This window comes from Onychostoma macrolepis, chromosome 18, assembly GCF_012432095.1.
Source record: "Onychostoma macrolepis isolate SWU-2019 chromosome 18, ASM1243209v1, whole genome shotgun sequence".
Taxonomy (NCBI): domain Eukaryota; kingdom Metazoa; phylum Chordata; class Actinopteri; order Cypriniformes; family Cyprinidae; genus Onychostoma; species Onychostoma macrolepis.
Genome location: NC_081172.1, coordinates 7,331,735 through 7,355,080, shown reverse-complemented (window position 1 = coordinate 7,355,080; position 23,346 = coordinate 7,331,735). Strand labels below are relative to the sequence as shown.

General features: G+C 35.4%; 1 protein-coding gene across 3 annotated transcripts in view; it reads left to right on the top strand.

The window, feature by feature from the left end:
* Positions 1-2,662: 2,662 nt before the first annotated feature.
* Positions 2,663-23,346, top strand: part of tspan9a (tetraspanin 9a) — a 190,253-nt gene continuing 169,569 nt past the window's right edge. For all 3 annotated transcript variants that reach the window (XM_058751015.1, XM_058751013.1, XM_058751014.1), the window contains exon 1: positions 2,663-2,948. The gene's annotated coding sequence lies outside the window, so the exon portion shown is untranslated. The remainder of the gene's footprint in view (positions 2,949-23,346) is intronic.

The following is a 23,346-nucleotide window of genomic DNA, read 5'->3' as shown; positions in this document are numbered from 1 at the left end:
TTTATACAAGTTTGGGGTTGTTAAAAATATTTTTTAAATATTTTTGTAAGTCTCTTATATGATCATCAGGGCTGTATTTTTAGTGATCTATTTTATGATATTGATTTATTGATCTATTTTATTTTTATTGATTTAAAATATAATTTATTTCTGTGATGGCAAAGCAAAATTGTCATCATTATTACTCCAGTCTTCAGTGTAGCCTAACATGATCCTTCAGAAATCATTCTAATATGCTGATTTGGTCCTCAATAAACATTTTTTTATTTTAGTAATGTTGAAAATGGTTGTGCTGCTTAATAGTTCAATGGAAATCATGATCAGAATGAAAAGGTTTTTTAGTCTTTACTGCCACTTTTGATACATTTAATGCATCCTTGCTTAATAAAAGTGTTCATTTATTTTAAGTGCATTTTTTTAAAATCTAAATGCACTTAAAAGAAACTAAAAATCTAAATCTCTTTGCCATGTGCACTTAATGACTGTATTTGTAAAATCCACCAATGTCCCATGTCTCCTCATGATTAAGGAGAGATAACTCACCAGGATCATTACAGTCATCCTCCGCCAGTGCTCCTTTACAGGGCCATTTATAAAGAAAACTAACAGGGATGATTAGATTTGGACACTGACTATCAGGCTAATTTAAGGATGAGCGAGTCAGTGGAATCCAATACACATGTGTAAATGTTCTTTAGGGACACCGATGAACATGCAAAGGCTGTTTCGGCTATGGACATCACCAATCAGAGTTACTTCCACTAAAAACGGATATGAGAATGAAATGTATAATTCAGGCATGTATATATATATATATATATATATATATGAAGAGTTCCAATGCAAAAGCCATATTGGTCAAAAATGAGATAACGATACTGAGTGAATGCTCTCTACACATACTATATGTTCATCAAGTACTTTAACTTCAAATGCGCTGAATCCCAGCCTCAACCCATTCAGAAGTACCAGTACTTACATAGAAACCTATACATAGTAGGAAAAACATCAGACCTACTTAGAGGCATTTGTAACTGAACTCTTCATATATATATATATATATATATATATATATATATATATATATATATATATACATACATGCAGTGCAGCAATAAATGTCTTGCTGATTGAGTATGCAATACATCACAGCTCAACGCTGCATGGGACAAAACTGCCTTCATGAGCAAATACTTTTTTAATGCTATCTGTAGGGAAAATCCTAAACAGATGAAAAACAATGAGATAATGTAAACAATGCACAGTGGGAGTGAAACCAATTTGTAATGATAATGTTTTAAGTCTGAATTGCAAAAACATTGGATGATTAATTTGTACAAGCTACTGTGCAGCAGATTTTTTAGGACATTGTGCTATTAATATAACCCAGACAGCTTTTTCTGGATCTGGATAGAATTGGATGCTACTCTGACAGTACATAACACTGATTCAGGCCAGTGGCTGATACAGTTATGAAATATGGCTTAACATCTTTTAGTATACACTGTAAAAAAAACATTACGGTAAAAATACGGTAGCAACATTTTAGGTTTTACGGTTTTAACTTAAATTTACAGTTAAATACCGTAATTTCATTAACTGATATAATGTTAATATATCAACCTACTGAAATACTGAAATCTGTTTTGTACCTTTGTAATGCACTGATATACACCAAATTCAGGTGGTGATGAGAAAGTCACATGATCAACCAAAGCCCATCACAAGCAGCTTTTAAATAATGACATAGAAGGTGCACAGTCATCATGGTGAGACTCATCAAAAATGAAATATGCAATAAACATTAATTTAACAACATTAGATGCAACATACAACCCTACTAAACATAACTGATAAGAAAAAACTAAGAAGAAACATAGTTATTAAAAAAAAAAAAACATCCAATTTGAAATGCAAAGCAGGGAATTCTGGGAACGTCAATTTACGTTTTTTCCCCTGTAAATTTTACATTCTTTTTCACTTCCAAAAACGGTATTATTGTAAAATTGTCTGAAATGTCTATTACAGTTTTTCACCGTATATATATTAGGGGATCTTACTGTTAACCATTTTACAGGTTTTTATTGTAGCATTTTCACAGTTTTTTTACCTTTAAAATCATTTTTTACAGTGTAGGCAGATCTATTGTCAGCCATAATCTAAATGTTTACTCATGTATTTGTAAGCATCCACTTACACACTTCTTTTCACAAACCCAAACCTTAAACACTTTTTATTCTTATTTAAACATTTAAAAGAAAGAGTGCATATGAATATCCAACTCGAACACTCAGAGAAAACTTTTGCAAAACAATTTTTGTGCTAACGTTTTGAGAACATTGTTAAAGACCAGATAACTTTAAATTAACGTTCTTTTAACGTTACTGGAGGAAAGTTGGTTCATAACTTTGAGAGAACCTTGCCAGAATGTTAGCCAAAGTTCTGAAAACGTTCACTAATAGCTTTGTAGTCAATACATATTCCACAGGGAATGCCTGAAATGATTGTAATTATTGTAATCTCTATAAGTTTCAAATGTTCAAATGCATGCCAAAACTGCACATGGCAAGCATAGAACTCTTTAATTTCTGTTCAGGATATTTAGTGAAAGCAGAGAATGTGACCCTGTTAAACTTCATCCATAAAGAGAGCAGCAGTCACGCCTGTAGGAGTCAGTAAACCTCTTCCAGCCGCTGCGCCGCATTTCCGCTTCCACTGGACTCAAGAGTCCCTGCAAAACGAGCTGTGAGGGGCTCAGAAGCACGAGAGGATTCGGTGTATGTCAGAATCACATTTATTCCTCGTATAAGTGACTCTGAAAGTTTGTTGCAGTGCTCAGTCGGAATGCAGAGTTAAAGTGAATGCGGAGGAAAGAGTTTCACCAACTGCAAACTTTGTTTTGGTCTCTGAGTGTTTGACAGACGCTTCCAGGATCAGACGCCAGACAGGTAAGAGCATGTTCATTTAAAAAGAGTCGTGATGAATGAGCTTTATTGCTGAACACTCGTGTGTATATCGGTTGGTTATGTTTTTATCTGCTCATGATTTTAGATGGCTCTTTAGGACTATTTACCTGTTGGAAAAGTTCTCATACTGATGTCTTTTCAGCCGTAGATGTGATGATTCATAACCTTCAAAAAGCATTGCATTGTAAAAGAATGTTACAATGTAACAGCCTGTTTGCTGAAATTCTAAAAGCAGTAACACTAAACATTATTTTAACAGAAAAAAATATTAGAATGATATAGTAAAAACATTTTAATTGGTTAACTGTTACCATATCATAGAAACTAAAATATTGCTTTTTACTATAACATGTTTTTCTTTTCAATATTCACAAGTAAGAAAGGATGAACAGGCATAGACTATATTATATGTAAAATATTGTAATGTCTTATGTACTATAATGATATTTATATCTTAAATCTATATATAGATATGTACTATATATATTTATTCGGATAATGAAAGCATATGTCTGTCTGTCTGTCATGCTTTATGAATCATCTTATTCTCATTTTTGCAGTGAGCTTTTTTATCATCTTTTTAACATTTAATATACCAGGAAAATTCTAAATAAGCACTGGTAAAATTTTATTATCATTTGGATATGAACTGCTGATCGTGGCCTAATCGAGTCGGGCTCGTAATCCAAAGGTTGCGGGTTCGAGTCTTGGGCCAGCACGGATTGTAGGTGGGGGGAGTGAATGTACAGCACTCTCTCCACCCTCAATACCACGACTGAGGTGCCCTTGAGCAAGGCACCGAACCCCCAACTGCTTCCCGGGCGCCACAGCATAAATGGCTGCCCACTGCTCCGGGTGTGTGTTCACGGTGTGTGTGTTCACGTATGTGTGTTCACTGCTGTGTGTGTGCACTTTGGATGGGTTAATTTGCAGAGCACAAATTCAGAGTATGAGTCACCATACTTGGCCGTATGTCACGTCACTTTCTTTCTTTCTTAATCTGTTAAGACTTCTGATCTTTAAGGACTTGTTAATGAAAGTTATGTTGCCAAAAACTGTATATTATACAACATATAGCATGTCATAAAATGTAAGAGTTGTAAGAGTTTGAGATCAGCTGGACATGAGTGAGGAATGTTAGAGCGCAGACGCAGTGGCATTTCAGGAATCAGAGCTTAAATTCAGAGCTCTTGGAGAGACAACAGCTGAGAAGAGATCAATATGCTCTGAAGTGGCCAGTGGCGACAATATCTACTTCAGAGTCGCATGTTTTCAGCTGTCACATGCATGGTCAAACCGAGACTTATACAGCTCACGAGGTTATACGGAAAGATTTAGCCAGACTGAATGATTGATTCTGGTGTTTTATAAAATGTTTCTTATTTGGGATAGTTTCCTTTAAACACTCATGACCCTGCACTTAATGGCCTCTATTTCAAGGAATGCTGAGTTTATCTGATGCCCCTTTCAGAGCCGTTCGTCCACAGCAGGGCTTTTTTTGTCCTTGCGTAAACAGCCTCCCCATTCTGCATTTGTGTCCATGTGGTCTCAGAAATGGCCGTTGTGTTTATAGTTTAGAAGATCAGCATGTATCCCTTTGACCCTGACCCTCACATTCCTATTCTGCATCCTGCCGGAGCAGGCGGTCCTCATGACCACTGCTCTCCAAGGCCTTCTGCTGGGGGGGGGGGGACACATGTGGCAATATCCTCTGCACTGCAGGGAAGGCACGTGCCACCAGTTTTTTTTTTTTTTTGGCTGATGAGTTCCCTCCCCAACAGCTTCATCGTCCTCTCTCTTTTAAAGAGCCTGTGATTAAACTCACCACACCGAGTTTTCAGTCTAATCAAACCCTTCTGCTGGATCTCATTGTTTTTCAGCTTTATTGGAGTTCCCGTTGGAAGATTAAAATGTTGATATAACAGGCACCAAAGCTTTTCATTGCACATACTCTGAATGAGTATCTCCAAATGAAAGCTTACATTAACAATAATTTTGCAAAGCTGTAAATAAAACAAAGATTATAAGATATAAAACACTGATGACTGTGCAATGATCAAAATAGAGTAAATTGCCCGTTGAAAGTAACTTGATGCTTCAAATAAAGATTGTATTGATTAGCCTACATTAGTAGGTAGTAACAAGTGACTGTTAAAAAATATTTGTCATTCAATGAAGAGATTCATTCAAAAACACTGATTCATCCAGTAATGAAGCAAGTGAAGTCTTTGAGTGAATCACTGAATCATTCATTCAACTTAAAAAATCTAATTAGAGATATTTTTAAATGCACTGCAGCAATTTGCTTTTTGTTAGAACCTCTATAAATGACATGTTATTTTGTTTAGTTGTTTATTCAGAATCATGGGAGAATCGCAATCTCTATTTTAAACAAAAGTTGTGATTCTCAATTTCTCCAGAACCGTGCAGCTCTAAACAGTTCTAGGTCTTTCTACTTCAAAATTTTAATCAATATTTATTGTTACTTTGTGATTATTAACTAGCAATTTATAGGTGAAAATTGTTTCAAAATTGGGGTGGAACGATACATGTATTCGTAATACAATATTTCCATATTAACATTCGATCAACATATCTGAATGCTAAATTATTATTTATTATGTAAATTATAGGCTTTGCACTTCAGTCGCATTCCAACGGTGACACAGAGGCAGGCGCGCTGATGTTTGGCACACTGTATTTTATTTTGATAAAGTACCAACTGCGCTGTCAAGTTAGCAATGCTGGAACTGATATGTTTTGTGTGTGTGTGTGTGTGTGTGTGCGTGCGCTCCGGCGCGATCACTACAACTGTTTCCTTATACCAGTAAAATCAACTTCTAATCAACACTATTGTCTTATTAATAATGCATCACTGTATAAAGGTCTGCTTTTGTGTACACTCATAATGAAAACAAAACATTGTGCTTTTGTAAAATAAAGAAAACAAATAAGATGCCGCTTTCTGCTATTTGAGTTTCCTTTCTGTGAACAAATTAAGCGTGTCACAATTAACTGAAACTCAGCACATATAGGCTACGTTACGTGTCGCACTGTTTTTTTCCCTTGTTTATCTGTAAACTAAATCAGATATATTTCAAGAATTTTTCCTTGCATGTTTGTATGCAGATTTTATATATATATATATATATATATATATATGTAATAAGTAAGGGATAATCAACGGCTAGCTGTGCATTAAACGATTTGAATGCACGACGTGGAGGCGAAGAACCTCCGGTTGCCTCCGCGAAGTGCATTCAAATCGTTTAATGCACAGCTAGCCGTTGATTGTCCCGTTTATGCCATGGTCATTTGCCAGCATTCACATATTAAAGATATTAATAATATTTGTGCTGCAATATTTGACCGAATGAATTGAATGATAAAAATGACGGTTATTTTCGTCTGTATTACTATTCAACTGTAACTGTATGTTACTATGGTTACCAATGTTTATAGGAAGCGCATTAATATAGAACGTGATTAAACTGACCTGGAACTACCTGTGCAGTTCAACGAATTTAATCAACACCTGCCAGCCAATCAGAATGGAGTATTCAGACAGACCATGGCATAATATTTAGTATTTTCACATCTAGGTGGAAAAAATTGTAATTTGTACTACTGTCTGTTCAAAATAAATGAAAAGAAACCGAACATAGTTGTTTTTTTGTTTTTTTTTCTGTTGTAACGAAATGGTATCGAACCATGACCCCCGAACTGAGGTACATACCGAACCGTGACATCTGTGTACCGTTCCACCCCTATTCAAAATAAATCCTACACTAATTTTTTTGCAGTGTACTTGGTTTGTGATTCACATTTTGGAATAAATGAATCATTCACTAGTGTTTTTTTTTTTCTAGTAGTATAGTTTACATCATCTCTAGCTCTAACTCGTCATGCTTAATTGATCTGTTTTTCCAGCCTGATGTTCACAAACATTCCCATTATCTCCAGCCGACTAAACATCTACACGCTCTCACACCCACACTGAGTCCACAGTTGTTAAATCAACAGTTTTGTTCTCCCTTTGACCTCATTGACTCATTCGCCCAGTGCCAGGCTGTTCAGTGCAGGGTGGGATCACTGGTCACGGACAGGAACAAGAGCTGCTCTGTGCCTCTGTGGATACGGCCTGATAGTTCAAGCTGTGACTTAGCAGAAACAGAAGAAAGCTCAGCTTAACACTTCACTTACAGCTGTGTGACATAAGCACAGATAATGACATCTCGAGTAGTTACTCGAGTAGCCTGCATGGCATTTGGGCTCTGTGACATCACCGCGATTGATGTCATATCATTACATGATGTGGAACATACAATGTACACTTGACTGTATAGCTTAAACAAAAACAGCTAAATAGTAAATTTGTTATTTATTTTGATGGAAAGTATGTGGAATGCATTCAAACTTGGTAAAATGTGTTAACCAGAGCTGAGAGGTCATATAAAACATAATCATATTTGTGAGGGGCTTTGTTTGATTCCATTAGACAGTTTGATGTTTTCATGCTGCTAAGCTAATTATGCCATAATAAACACAAAAAGTGAACAAACATTGGACAAAATTGGTTTAAATGATGATAAACCGTAAAAAAAAAAAAAATTAATACTTTTATTCAGAAAATATACATTAAATTTATGAAAAGTAATTCTAAGTTTTACAAAAAGACTTCTGTATCAAATATTTCTATTTATGCTGAAAAAAGCAAACATGTTAAGCAAAATATTACTTGTTATTAACATTGATAATAAAAAGAAATGCTTCTTGAGCACCAAATTAGGATATTAGAATGATTTCAGAAGAATCATGTGACACTGAAGACCGTGGTATTGATGCAGAACATTCAGCTTTGCATCACAGGAATAAATTACATGTTAATATAAAAGTCATTTCAAAGTGTAATATTTCACTATGTCACTGTTTTTACTGTATTTTTGATCAAATAAATGTAGTCTTTCTTTCAAAATTCTTTAAAAAAATATATTTTTGACCCCAAACTTGAACGGTAGTGTATATTATAATTTCTTTCTTCTCTGTAAACCATCTTGGCTGATGGTTTTTTGCAATGCGTTCTGGGATTGCCTTTTCTTGATATCTTATCTTGATAGAGATCAACAACTCACTATAGGTGCTAGAATGAAGCTAATGTTTTACTCTATCGACGTCTGCACTCAATACTTAAGAAATTTTCAGTTAATGTATCAATCCATCCATGTAAAAGGACATTCAAGTTTATGGTCCTTGATCCCCTTTTTTTGTTTTTGCTGTGGATATTCTACTATATCTCAGTAACATAGCTCAGTTATGGTGATAACTATATGGCAAGTACATTCTTGTCTATATTTTGACGCTGTGACTCAACCACATGCTGTTGTTTACAGTCTTTCTATTTTGGAGAGCAGACTGTGTTGGTTACACAGGGAAAAAAGAGCAGTCTTTCTGTTTGAAATATTACGCTTTGCGGCTCAACATGAATTTCTGAAGATGTGATGTTGATAAGGTTGGAGTTTTTTTCATGCATGTGTTGCAGGGTACATAACTCACCGATGCCTAGTGGGTTATGGCATGTTGTTTACTGAGTCCAGCAACCCTTTTCAAGTATGTTATTTGCTGTATGTGTGCCTGTTCCAATTAAACCTTTTAACAGAAGTTGCCCACATGTTTAGCGTTCCCTGTGGAGGATGCCTTCCAGTCAGTTTTTCATAGGCAATTGAAAGCAATTGTCCTTTGTGTAGGTTTATGTCTGTTTTGACATTTTTCAACAGCACCGCAGTTGATGTGTTAATGTGTGCCTGACACACCTGATGCTTGCGTGTTCAGGTTGGTTTCCAAAGTATTTCTGTGCCATTTTAAGGTGTTATGAGTGTGTTGTAACTTGTTTTATGCAGTTTCATGCAGGCTGTTTTAGTTGCTAAGCTTCTGTATAGTGTGTAGCTGGTTGTTAAATGACCAAAGTTTGACCCAAGTCTTAAAATAGCACACCACTGAACCAAAGGTGCTGAAGTTTGTTTAGATACCTAACCCAAGTATTAGCTGTAGGAATGGTTTTTGAGTTAACAGTGACAGTGACATGAGGCCAAGTATGGTAACCCATACTCGGAATTTGTGCTCTGCATTTATCCTATCCAAAGTGCACACACACAGCAGTTGGGGGTTCAAGGGCACCTCAGTTGTGGTATTGAGGGTGGACCTAAAATCCCTGCCGGACCTTAGACTCGAACCTGTGACCTTTGGGTTACGAGTCCGACTCTATAACCATTAGGCCATGACTTCCCCTTGAATTAGGTATACTCAATTCAAAATTAGGCCTATAATAATAACAAATAATGTAGGCCTAATACTGTTAAAATATTTGGGGTCGGTAAGATTTTTAATGTTATTGTATTCCTGTGATGGCAAATCCAAATTTTCAGAAGCAATTACTCCAGTCTTTCAAAAGGACAGCATTTATTTTAAATGGAAATCTTTTTGTAACATTATAAGTGTCTTTACTGTCACATACTAGCAGAATAATAAAAAAATAAAACCTTTGTAGTTACAGGTGCATATCAATAAATTAGAATGTCGTGGAAAAGTTCATTTATTTCAGTAATTCATTGTGAAACTCGTGTATTAAATAAATTCAATGCACACAGACTGAAATAGTTTAAGTCTTTTGTTCTTTTAATTGTGATGATTTTGGCACACATTTAACAAAAACCCACCAATTCACTATCTCAACAAATTAGAATACTTCATAAGACCAATTAAAAAAAAAACATTTTTAGTGAATTGTTGGCGCTCTGGAAAGTATGTTCATTTACTGTATATGTAATCAATACTTGGTAGGGGCTCCTTTTGCTTTAATTACTGCCTCAGTTCGGCGTGGCATGGAGGTGATCAGTTTGTGGCACTGCTGAGGTGGTATGGAAGCCCAGGTTTCTTTGACCGTGGCCTTCAGCTCATCTGCATTTTTTGGTCTCTTGTTTCTCATTTTCCTTTTGACAATACCCCATAGATTCTCTATGAGGTTCAGGTCTGGTGAGTTTGCTGGCCAGTCAAGCACACCAACACCATGGTCATTTAACCAACTTTTGGTGCTTTTGGCAGTGTGGGCAGGTGCCAAATCCTGCTGGAAAATGAAATCAGCATCTTTAAAAAGCTGGTCAGCAGAAGGAAGCATGAAGTGCTTCAAAATTTCTTGGTAAACGGTGCAGTGACTTTGGTTTTCAAAACACAATGGACCAACACCAGCAGATGACATTGCACCCCAAATCAACACAGACTGTGGAAACTTAACACTGGACTTCAAGCAACTTGGGCTATGAGCTTCTCCACCTTCCTCCAGACTCTAGGACCTTGGTTTCCAAATGAAATACAAAACTTGCTCTCATCTGAAAAGAGGACTTTGGACCACTGGGCAACAGTCCAATTCTTCTTCTCCTTAGCCCAGGTAAGACGCATCTGGCGTTGTCTGTGGTTCAGGAGTGGCTTAACAAGAGGAATATGACAACTGTAGCCAAATTTCTGTAGCTCTTGATGCCTTGACCCCAGCCTCAGTCCATTCCTTGTGAAGTTCACCCAAATTCTTGAATCAATTTTGCTTGACAATCCTCATAAGGCTGCGGTTCTCTCGGTTGGTTGTGTATCTTTTTCTTCCACACTTTTTCCTTCCACTCAACTTTCTGTTAACATGCTTGGATACAGCACTCTGTGAACAGCCAGCTTCTTTGGCAATGAATGTTTGTGGCTTACCCTCCTTGTGAAGGGTGTCAATAATTGTCTTCCGCACAACTGTCAGATCAGCAGTCTTCCCCGTGATTGTGTAGCCTAGTGAACCAAACTGAGAGACCATTTTGAAGGCTCAGGAAACCTTTGCAGGTGTTTTGATTTGATTAGCTGATTGGCATGTCACCATATTCTAATTTGTTGAGATAGTGAATTGGTGGGTTTTTGTTAAATGTGAGCCAAAATCATCACAATTAAAAGAACCAAAGACTTAAACTACTTCAGTCTGTGTGCATTGAATTTATTTAATACACGAGTTTCACAATTTGAGTTGAATTAATGAAATAAATGAACTTTTCCACAACATTCTAATTTATTGAGATGCACCTGTATAATATAATATAATATTTATACAGAGTTTAACCTAAAAAGTAATTCACTTAAATAATGCATTTATTGCAATTATTTTCTTTCGCTCCTTTCTGCTTTTTAGATTGATTGAAACTACTTTAGATAAATTGTGAATAAATGGAGAAAATCTGTTACACAATGGGGAGATTAGATGTTTGTGCTTCTAACAAGCATTTGCTTCATTGCAAGATGGCACGTTTTAGTATATTTGGTGACAGTTTTAAAGCATGCATGGCACTTTATGGAACTGACTGAATGTAAGAAATTTACTCAAAACAGCATATTTCTCCTGTTCTAGCAGCCATATCAAGTCAACTGACATTTTCAAGTTTTGTGTTTAAGAAAAGTTATGACAATTATATTCCATCAGGCTCCTGGTACATCTGACACTTAGAGAACATTGACTTACATTGCTGTAATACAAAGCATATGGGTTTTTCTGATCAGGCTGAAGTGTGACTTTTATTGTCTTTTAGTTGGCTTTTCTCCCACTGCATCGTCAATGCAACAACACATTCTGGTGGGTCAGATTTTATTGAGTTGAGAATTAGATCATCGTTAGGGAAAATGACCATTGAAAACCGAGAGTGAGATCTTTCAATCAAAGTTTCCAGTGCTGCCTTCCATCCCTCTGTTTCTACTCCCAGTATGGAGGCCAAAGCAGTGTGACAGTTTGTTCAGAGTGTGTTTGAGGGCACATATGATGGTGTCATAGACAATACAAGAGTTTGACTAACTGAAGCCAGATGCCTTAGACTTTAGCCTTGGATGTGTCACGCTACAAATTGAGGGAAACCACACGCACCATTGCAACAGACAGTTTATTGCAAGTTTTTGAAGGAAGGGTTATTATGAGTCATGCACTTTGGGGGATTTCTAGTGTCATTTGGATCTCCGGCCATAAAACACATTTTCAGAGTCTGTGAGATGTTCACTCTATTAATATTTTTAATGGTGTTTGCTTAATTTCCATTTTGTACCATTGTCCATTTACCATTTCTTTTTGAGTGCAGTACATGTCTCTCTCTTGGAAGTCTGCAGCAATTGCTTTTTACCCTAGGGTCCTAATCAACCTTTTGAGTTTATATTGCAATAAAGACTTCACACATTACCATACAATGATACTTTGCATATCCTGATTATATGGTGAATTTAACTCATTAAAAAATAAATAAATAAATAAAATTATATATACATATACAGTGGGGCAAAAAAGTATTTAGTCAGCCACCAATTGTGCAAGTTCTCCCACTTAAAAAGATGAGAGAGGCCTGTAATTTTCATCATAGGTATACCTCAACTATGAGAGACAAAATGAGAATAAAAATCCTACAATGTGATTTTCTGTTTTTTTTTAAGAATTAATTGGTAAATTCCTCGGTAAAATAAGTATTTGGTCACCTACAAACAAGCAAGATTTCTGGCTCTCACAGACCTGTAACTTCTTCTTTAAGAGGCTCCTCTGTCCTCCACTCGTTACCTGTATTAATGGCATCTGTTTGAACTCGTTATCAGTATAAAAGACACCTGTCCACAACCTCAAACAGTCCAACTCCAAACTCCACCATGGCTCAAGACCAAAGAGCTGTCAAAGGACACCAGAAACAAAAATGTAGACCTGCACCAGGCTGGGAAGACTGAATCTGCAATAGGTAAGCAGCTTGGCATGAAGAAATCAACTGCGGGAGCAATTATTAGAAAATGGAAGACATGCAAGACCACTGATAATCTCCCTCGATCTGGGGCTCCACGCAAGATCTCACAATTGCATCCAAAGAACACCATACCTACTGTGAAGCATGGGGGTGGAAACATCATGCTTTGGGGCTGTTTTTCTGCAAAGGGACCAGGACGACTGATCCGTGTAGACGAAAGAATGAATGGGGCCATGTATTGTGAGATTTTGAGTGAACACCTCCTTGCATCAGCAAGGGCATTGAAGATGAAACGTGGCTGGGTCTTTCAGCATGACAATGATCCCAAACACACCGCCCGGGCAACGAAGGAGTGGCTTCGTAAGAAGCATTTCAAGGTCCTGGAGTGGCCTAGCCAGTCTCCAAATCTCAACCCCATCGAAAATCTTTGGAGTCCGTGTTGCCCAGCGACAGCCCCAAAACATTACTGCTCTAGAGGAGATCTGCATGGAGGAATGGGCCAAAATACCAGCAACAGTGTGTGAAAACCTTGTGAAGACTTACAGAAAACGTTTGACCTCTGTCATTGCCAACAAAGGGTATATAACAAAGTATTGAGATTTAAATTTTGTTATTGACCAAATACTTATTTTCCACCATAATTTGCAAATAAATTCTTTAAAAATCCTACAATGTGATTTTCTGGAATTTTTTTTTCTCGTTTTGTCTCTCATAGTTGAGGTATACCTATGATGAAAATTACAGGCCTCTCTCATCTTTTTAAGTGGGAGAACTTGCACAATTGGTGGCTGACTAAATACTTTTTTGCCCCACTGTATGTGTGTGTGTGTATATATATATATATATTTATTTATTTTTTGTAGAAATGCATGATAACCAAGCCAATATCATGAGATTACCTAACTGTTTCCAACAAAATATCATGAGATTACGTAACTAAAATAATATAAAATTTAATATTGGTATCACATGAAAATAATCATTTGCTTATCAGTATCAGTCAAAATGTTATCAGTGCATCTCTTCTTTAGTTGTTCTTTAGTTTTATAGTACCATTTAGTTTCTCTAGTTTAAGATTGATTATGCAAATTTGCTGTTCACATATCAAAACATCTACCAAAATATGCATTGAATGTGAAAAGCTGGACTTCTGTACCTAGAAATGCATGCAGAGTGGTGCATGTGAGCACAGTGGGATGGAGAATGGGGCCCTGGAGAGCCATCCTCACTACCTGAATGAAACCCAGCTAACTGCACACAAAGGGACCTTATTGGCAAGGCACAACCATCCCTTGCGTCCCTCTCTGCCAGCACTCGACTCAAAAGCACTTTTGTGAGCCTCTACATAGTTCAGGCCTTTTCGGGATTACTACCTCGCTGTGGCGATTAAAGACGTGGGTGACTATTACTTGGCCCGGTCCTCTTCACTGTACTATTATCACTGGGAATTTGATTCTTTATTCTTAACAGGGAGGAAGCGAGTAGTTTGGGAAGGTAAAGTAATGTACGGTGTGTGCTGCTGATGACGTGTTCAAACCTGTCGCTGACAGCCTCAGCACACCAGTAACTGATAGTATTCAACTTATCAGATAGGCAGCTTCATATAGTAGTTTTGTGAATGCATAACAAATGTGTTTTGCCTCAGCTTTACCTCTTAAAAACATTAGACCCGTTTTTGGACCCTTTCCTGGTGTTCCAGAAGGCCTGTGAGATCTTAAGAGAGCAACTGAAGGCGATTTGTTTGGCAGCTACGCAGCTAGTCTGTAGACCTGATTTAAACCATATTTGACGTTGCTTTAATGCAGTCATTAGCGTATCAGAAGGCAGCAGAAAGCTTTTTGATTGCCTCGTGTCCCTGCAGAGCCGGTAGTCCTGGGCCATTTATTTCTCAATCACACTAATTCATTCCTGAGGTTTCTCCTGTATCACATTACTGGACATACGGTATTGGCAGATTGAATGCTTGCCATTGCTCACCCTGCTAGTTTCCCAAGAGATTGCCTTGTCATTTAGTCATTTAAACACTTTTTTTATATTAATGTCATTCTGCATTACAGGAATACATCAGAAAAAGGCTGAGATCATTTTTTTCATGTCCTCAGGTGAACTTTTTCAGGTCATGTGGAATTAGATGCTATATGAACCACTTCTGCTGAAGTGAGTTGTAATATCAATACCATATTCTTCATACTTTGTCGCTTTGCGGTAAATGGCACATGTCTGGAACACTTGAATTTTTGAATTTTTTCCCTTTCCTCTTTTTAAGTGTGTTTCTTTTAACCTACCCCTTGTGTATGTGTGTGACTCGTTGGATTGAACAATAAAGGATAGCCTGCCATATTTTTTTATACATGCATTTTTATGCCCTGCAAACTTAAACATTTGGATTTCTGTGGCATGGGTTGTAAATTCTGTCAACTTTCTCTACTGTCAACTTTTTAAACTCTAAGTTTGGTAAAATGTATACTTTGTTATAATAATGTTATTTTAAAATATTTTGTATTGTTATATTGATTTATATTTAAATCATATATATATATATATATATATATATATATATGATAGAGAGAGATATGAGATATAGATAGAGAGAGATATGAGATATAGATAGAGAGAGATATGAGATATAGATAGAGAGAGATATGAGATATAGATAGAGAGAGATATGAGATATAGATAGAGAGAGATATGAGATATAGATAGAGAGAGATATGAGATATAGATAGAGAGAGATATTTATTTATATGTATTGCGTAAAGTATTGTATTGGGGAAAATGTTGGCAGGCCAAGCAGGAATGTAAATTACTGGTCTCCAAGAAAACAGAAATCTGATAAATAAATACTTATTGTTGAGCCTTGATGTCTTAATAACAGACTGATATTCATGGTCACTGTCTTTATTCAAGAGTTTAAAGGCAATTAACATTGAATTTAGCTGCATGAGTCACTGTTTAATTAGCCACAATTAATGGAAATTCCGAAAACTTTTGTTATTGTGAGTTTCCTGTAATATTCATCAGAAATAATTTATGTTAGTGTTTATCAACGTCAAAGACATTGGGTATTAATTGACATTACTTGAGTGTTTTGTGTCTTGTAAAGGGTTGTGAGCCTGTGGAATTATATTTCAATTCCTGTATTTGAATTGAAAGTAAATGGGTTTCAAAATTGTAATTGTGTTTTGAATTCAATTATTCACCTTCCTTGTTGAAGCTGTGTGTATAGCTCTAGGCAACATGAGGTGGTTTATCAAAGCTCAAGCGATCTAGCTGTTTTTCTCAATTCATACAAAAGTACATCGGCCAGACCTCAAACTGTAGGATTTACACCAATGCCTCCTAGTAGAACAGCTCTTAAAATACGTGGTTGGTGAAATCGGCTAGTATGTGAGGTTGTACCACAGAGTTTGATTAGTATACGAGTCATAGTTTTTCTTGGAAGATCTCAAAAAGGTTGCCTTCTTAAGAGTTTGCGTCAGTTCTTCAGTTCTGATTGACTGTGGTAGACTGTTGGCTTGGTGAACCACTATGCTACATTAGTTTTACAATCACACTGTAACATAATCTGTTTGGTTGTTGAGCGAGAATGTGCTTTTAAGTTGGTCTGCAGCAGCTGATGAATTTCAGGTGATAGACACATGATCTTTCTTGATACATTTGCAAAAATGAATTTTTTTTTTTTTTTTAAACGCTATTTGCCTATACAGGATTCCTTGCTGTATGAATGGTAGCAGATGATAATATTAGATGATTACCATATATCATAGAATTTCTTTTAATGGTTTTTTAAGAACACCTTCATATATATATTAGTGCTGTCAAATGATTAATCGCATCCAAAACTATATATAATATTTATATTTTTATTTGGACATGATATCATTGAAATACAGTGATAATTGTAGGTGATTTGGATTCGGACAGTTATAATGATTTTGTTTTCTTGGTTTTTCATTTGGTTTCAGCAAACTGTGTGTTAGAAATGTCTTGTCGGTGATGCTTTTTGAAAGGCAGTAATTATGTATAATATGAAGACTCTAAATTTAGACATGATTGATATGCATAACAGGGTCAGTCTAATGTGTTCTATAATTCTAGCCTGGTTTTCATGTCAGTCATTAGCCCTTGTTTCAGTAATCCATTTTTAATTTTAAATGGCTAAAAGCTGGATGTCAGGAAAGCCGCTAGACAGATTGCAGATTTTGCACAATGTGTAAAGAATATTTTGTGCACAGCTCAATCATAAGACAGTTCAGCTCAGTAAGGCAGGTTTAAAATGACTGATTTATGCTTTAGAAGATATTACGAGAATAACAGAAAATGTAGCAGAAAGATGATCAGGTGATCAAACGGGCAAATATATTAATGTGATATGTGTTCAAACCTATTGTTGAGTTCTACTATGATTTCAGATTTTTTGTGTATGTTTGTCTCTCAGGTTTTGGGTAAGATGTCTGCTCTAGTCCTGTATTTTGGAATGCTCTTCATAATTGCTATTTTGCTTGGGTTGTTTCTGGAGAGATTGTTTTCTATTCAAAGGTGTGGCAGCATACAGAGATGTTCTGTGCAATTTTGCCTCTAACAATCATCATGGATGTGTAGGGCAGGAGTAACGGACCTCCACTCAGTATAAAAAAAGCTAGATTTTCTCAGTGTCATATCATTCTAGTCTAGAACTCACAAATAAGGTCAAATAAAACAACATTTTACATATTCTAAAGAGAACGTGTGTGGCGCTTGCTGAAATCACTCTTACAATTGTAGGGTGTGTGTGGTGGTTGTTATGAGGTTACTAAGGTCTTCTGCATCGTTGCTTACAGACTTAAAAAGAACCCAGAATTACAAAAACGTATGTGTTTACACGCCTCATTTTTGAGAGAACTGGAAAAAAAAATAAATGCATGTACACTACCAGTCAAAAGTTTTTCAACGGTAAGATTTTTAATGTGTTTTTTTTTCAGAAGAAGTCTCTTCTGCTCAGCAAGCCTGCATTTATTTGATCCAAAGTACAACAAAAACAGTAAAATTTTGATATTTTAAAATAATGGTTTTCTATTTAAATATATTTTAATGTAATTTATTCCTGTAATTTCAAAGCTGCATTTTTAGCATCATTACTCCAGTCACATGATCCTTCAGAAATAATTCTAATATTCTGATTTGCTGCTCAAAAAAACAATTATTAGTATTGTTGAAAACGGCTGAGGAGATTTTATTTATTTATTTTTTTCAAGTTTCTGATGAATAGAAAGTTCAGAAGAACAGCATTTATCTGAAATAGAAATGTTTTGTAACATTATAAATGTCTTTTATCATAACTTTTGATCAATTTAAAGCATCCTTGATAGATAAAAGTATTAATTTCATAATACAAGCTTTTGAATGGTATTGTGTATAAAAGCTATTTTATTTCAGATAAATGCTGATTTTTCTATTCATCAAAGAATCCTGGAAAAATGTACTCAACTGTTTTAAATATTGATCATAATATTTAATGATAAAATGTTTATTGAACAGCACATCAGCATATTAGAATCATTTCTTCATGTGACACTGTCATGACGTTGAAATTTTAGCTTTGATCACAGGAATAAATAATTAATACATTTTAAAAGTTATTTTAAATAGTAAAAATAGTTCACCATATTACTGCTTTTGGAACAAATAAATGCAGGCTTAGTGAGCAGAAGACAATTCTTTAAAAAAACATTAAAAATCTCACTGTTCAAAAACATTTGACTGGTAGTGTAGGAGACAACTTTTTAAATGAGTGAATCAAGTGCCTTTGTGAAAGTTTGTTTAATTTTTGGTTTGATTTGATAAGTGGTACAGAAATAACATTAAGTTGAAAAAATAAATGGCACACTTTAGCTTTAAGCTAAAGCATATTAGTGGCACTGTTCCATAATTTAAATCCCTGGTAGCGCTGTTAGCTTGCTAGCAGCATTTTATATGTTTATAATTACCACTTTTCACTTTGTTGTTTTGTTGATTTAACTTCGTTTTAAGTGCCCAAGTGGCAGATCTGATAGGCCACAAGACATTTAAAACATAAAATAGCCAGTTTAAGTGTGCTACTTGTTAGTTCAGACACTTTTCATGTGGTTCAGGTTTAGGTTTAGGTTTTTTGTCTGCTGTTGACCTACTGTTGTTTAAAAATAAATCATTTAGCTCACACATTTAACAATAGCGCATAATAATATTGCAAATATTGGACTTGCTTATGGAGATCAATGATATTAATAAAAACAAGTCTGGAATAACATTTGCTTCATTACTTGATGGCTTAAATAAATGTTAATGTATTTGTCGATCAGGAGAATTCCATCGAGAAGCTCTTGGAGAACAGCCTGACTCTCAGTCTTTCCGACATGAAACATTTGTGATCTTGATGGACTGAAGCCCTGTTTTTACAGCAGTGATTTAACCAGCTCCAGATGCAATTCCATAAATCTTATCACCTCTTTTCTAAGCCTTTTAAAACTTATTCAGAAGCTCTTATGCAAAGCCAAGAATTGCCCTCTCTTTCTGCATGGATTTATTAGCTGCGGTGGGGTCTGCAATCTGCTCAGTTTGCCAGTGTGAGAGGAAAACTTTGCTGTAGATCTGTGAAAGATGAGGAGTGGCACTTTGTTTTTCCACAAAGGACATAAATGGGGAAAATTATAAATGTAGGCCTATTTATTTTAATCGATGAACAGATTTCAAATGACTGATTTGTTTACATTTTACTTCAACTTTAATTATTAGACTTTTAATATTTTGTATCAAATGCAGTGACGCATATATATGCATGCATACAATTATTATTATTTTTTTAATATGGCTTTAGTGTACAATTTAAAAGTCCACATGCATGGATTCTGCGCAGAAAATTATTTTCTTGAAATATTTTTACATTTGTAGAATATGGTTTCTGTTTATAGCTTGTTTTAACACATTTTAACATCAATATTTCCTTCAAACTAAGAATAAAATGTCTGCTGATTCTGTTATGATGCAGACGCACAATAAAAAAACATTTTTTAGACTTTTTAAATGACATTGTATTTCTCATCAATAAACAAAGGCTTAGAAAGTCTATAGGGGAATCGTTCATTTAATTTTTGGAATTGTAACTTATTTCAGAGCAGTTTCCTATTCAGAGCAGTCAGTGAAAAATTCTTGGCATAATTTATTATTGGATGATACTGATTCCTTTAATCCATTGCTTAATATCACTTATTTTTCATCATTTGAAAGTGTAATCTTTAGATTTAGAATGTTTCAAGTTATCAGGCAACACCAAATTTGTTCTGATTGTGAGTATAATCCTTTTATTTTATCTGTTGCTTTTTGTATAATAAAATTCTGATGTCAGCTTTAAAATGATCTAAAGCTTCTGGTTGCGTACCTGACTGCTTTTGAGAGCAGTCATATTTTTCTGCACCTGAGGTTGCAGCCATCTGGCCACACCGCCATCCACCACTACTACTGACCTCCCATGAATGATGTCCTCATAGTGATGACCGTCTTCAGCCGTTCCATCCCTCATTTCTCAGCATGGAGAATAGCCTGTCTGACTGATTGATATGGCGATTTGGCAAATCCTTGGAGAAATCGCACTCATATAAAATGACACGACAGAGCTGTATATTACCGTTCAAAGTTGGATATTGCTGTCGAAAACCATTTTTGATGTGAGTGTATTTCAACATGGCTGGCGATTTAATCTCCCTTTATGTATTATTCTGTCTTTTCTGTACTACTCTTGGAGTGTTTAAAGCAGTTTGAAAATAATTGAATTTTATTGTTTAATATTATAATTTATTTTGCTAATATTTTTGTATTTAACCATTGTTTATTTTAACAATTTTTTTGTATTTTGTAAAATTGTATTATTTAAAAAAATTTAATGTTATTATTTGTTAATATATTATGTGTGTATATGTATATGTATATATGCAGGAAGCACCTTTAACCGGAACAACACCATCTTGTGTTCAAATCAGTGATGCTGAGGTCAAACATCAGCATGTTTGGTAAATATCAGTCCTGCATTTTTATATCTATAGCCTACATTTATTTACTTGATTACTTTTACATTTTATCAAAAGTTTGGGATCCATAAGATTTTTAATGAGCATAAAGATGTAGCTTATGCTCATCAAGGCAGCGTTTGTTTGATTACAAATACAGAAAAAAAATATTGAAATATTGTGAAACATTATTTCAATTTAAAATCATGATTTTCTGTTTTAAAATACTTTGAAATATAATTTATTCCTGTGATGCACAGCTGAATTTTCAAAGCTGAATCACGCTGATTGTAGTTTGATCTAACCCACAGAGTTTGAATGTTTCACACACACTAAGAATTTTCTATAATTACTGACTCAAGTCCGCTGTAAAGGCATTTACAAGTTGTTCTTGTACAACTTCTACCAGTTGTTACATGATATGGGTGGGTGGAGAAATGAATGATCTCTCACAGATGATACATAGAGACATTTACACAAACCTTACGTAACTGCCTCTCATCCCGTGATGCTTTGCTGCTTCATATGGGAGACTGAATGTGTACTGGCTGGCTTTGGCAAGATGTGTCGTGATGCATTGGCTGTGTTTGGATAAGACTTTCAATGAGGGGGAACTGAATGAGCTCCACACCCATTGTTCGGCGCTCAGCAGCAGACCAATGAACAGAGGGTGTCAAGGAGAGGGCATGCAATCGCACTGGTGTGTTTACTGAATGTAAGCCAAGTAAACCCAACACTGATGGTAGGTCTTCAGAGGGTATAGGAGATCAATGTTGGAAGTAGATGGAAATGTTTACAGAAATGCAGGACTGAGATTTACCAAACATGCTGATGTTTGACCTCAGCATCTCTGATTTGAACACAAGATGGTGGTTGTTCCGGTTAAAGGTGCGTCCTGCATGCATTGTTCTATTAATTGCTTTTGGTCAAGGTTAACAGGCAGATACTCGCCTACATAAAAGTTTATTAGTTGGACTATTTATATCACTTGCTCTCTTTATCAGCCACACTGTAAAAAGTGATAAGTTGACTTAACTTAAAAAAAAATTTAGAAAACCCGTTACCCTGACAGTTCACTTAACTTATTTTTTTTTAATTGTCATTTACTTAATTTTAAGGCAACGGGTTTCCTCAGTTTTTTTTAAGTTAAGTCAACTTATCACTTTTTACAGTGCAGTTAACCTTGTTTTAGGGTTGTTTTGTCATATGAAAGGTTAAAATTAATTTAAAAGGATGATTTTAAGGGGTCATATCAGTCACATTTTAGGAGGTCATACCAGAACTGAAAAAGAGTTTTCCATTGTAGTCTGTAATTGTATTTAAACATCTCTGTGTGTGTGTGTGTGTCCATGTCTACAGAGACACTTCCAAAATTTTCCCTCCGGTGCAGGAAACGAGTGTGCTGCTGTATGACCCAGCATTTTCCAAGCAGGATCAATGTAAACAAGGTTAAGCAGAAAAAATTACTGTTGCTGTTTTTAAAACCGCACACTGTGCAGACCTCTATTCCAAGCCACAACAACTACAAAAAACAACCCAAAGTCATTAATGATATGGGGTCTCACTGGAAAATTCCAGAACAAAATGTAGGAATGGTTCTATTAAAAATGCCACGTATGGCGCTGTATTTTTTTCCGAGAGATAGAGAATAAGAAAGAGAGGGGAAACAAGGCATTGCTTTGCGGCTGAGCCGTAAATGAAGTATTTGAGCATGTGCTGTGGCTCGGGACAGGCTGTGGGCATGAGAACCTATACCGGGATTCAAGAAAAGAGGGGGAAAAGGAAATAAAAATGGTCCACCACAGAGTCACAGAGCAGCTGCTGAGGGGAGACTCGTGCTGTCCAGTCATTCAGTATGATCGCATGGAATGCAACCCAGCTCTGCTTTTGGTCCCGTCAAGTTTAGCAACACTAAAGACAGACGCCTACAGGATATTGATCACATACCACGCAGATTGAATGTCTTATTGCTGTCTTCATCTTTGTCAGCTTGAGCTTTACAACATGATGTCAGAGGTGTTGTGAGAACGTAGTGTAACTTTAAGTACTTAAAGTGATTGGTCATACCACCCCCCCCAATGATTTTTTTTTTTTTTTTTTTTTTTTTTCATTTTTTACTTATTTTATTACTATTTTTATTTTATTTGTATTGATTTACTTTAAGTACATAAGTTTGATTTACTTTAATTGATTTAAAGTTAGTTACTTTTTATTCAACTTATTTTTATTTATTTATTTTATTTTTACATTTATTTAATTTTACTTTTATTTACTTATTTTAATTTACACATTTATATTTTTTATTTAATTACTTATTTCATTTTCTTATATATTTAATTGATTGTATTTATTTCCTTTTTTATTTTTATTATTTTTTTATTTAAGAGTGAAACAGCATATTCTGGAATTTCTAGAATAATTTATAGGAATTTCTACAGATGGAAAAATGAAGAACACTGTGCGTGTGTAGCTATTTGGCAACGTAAATCAGTATGGTTGCTTCTGAAATAATAGTTAATTTAGAAACTTTTCTCCTTTGCTAGACTGACTTTATTATTTTTACCTTACTTTCAGCAATTT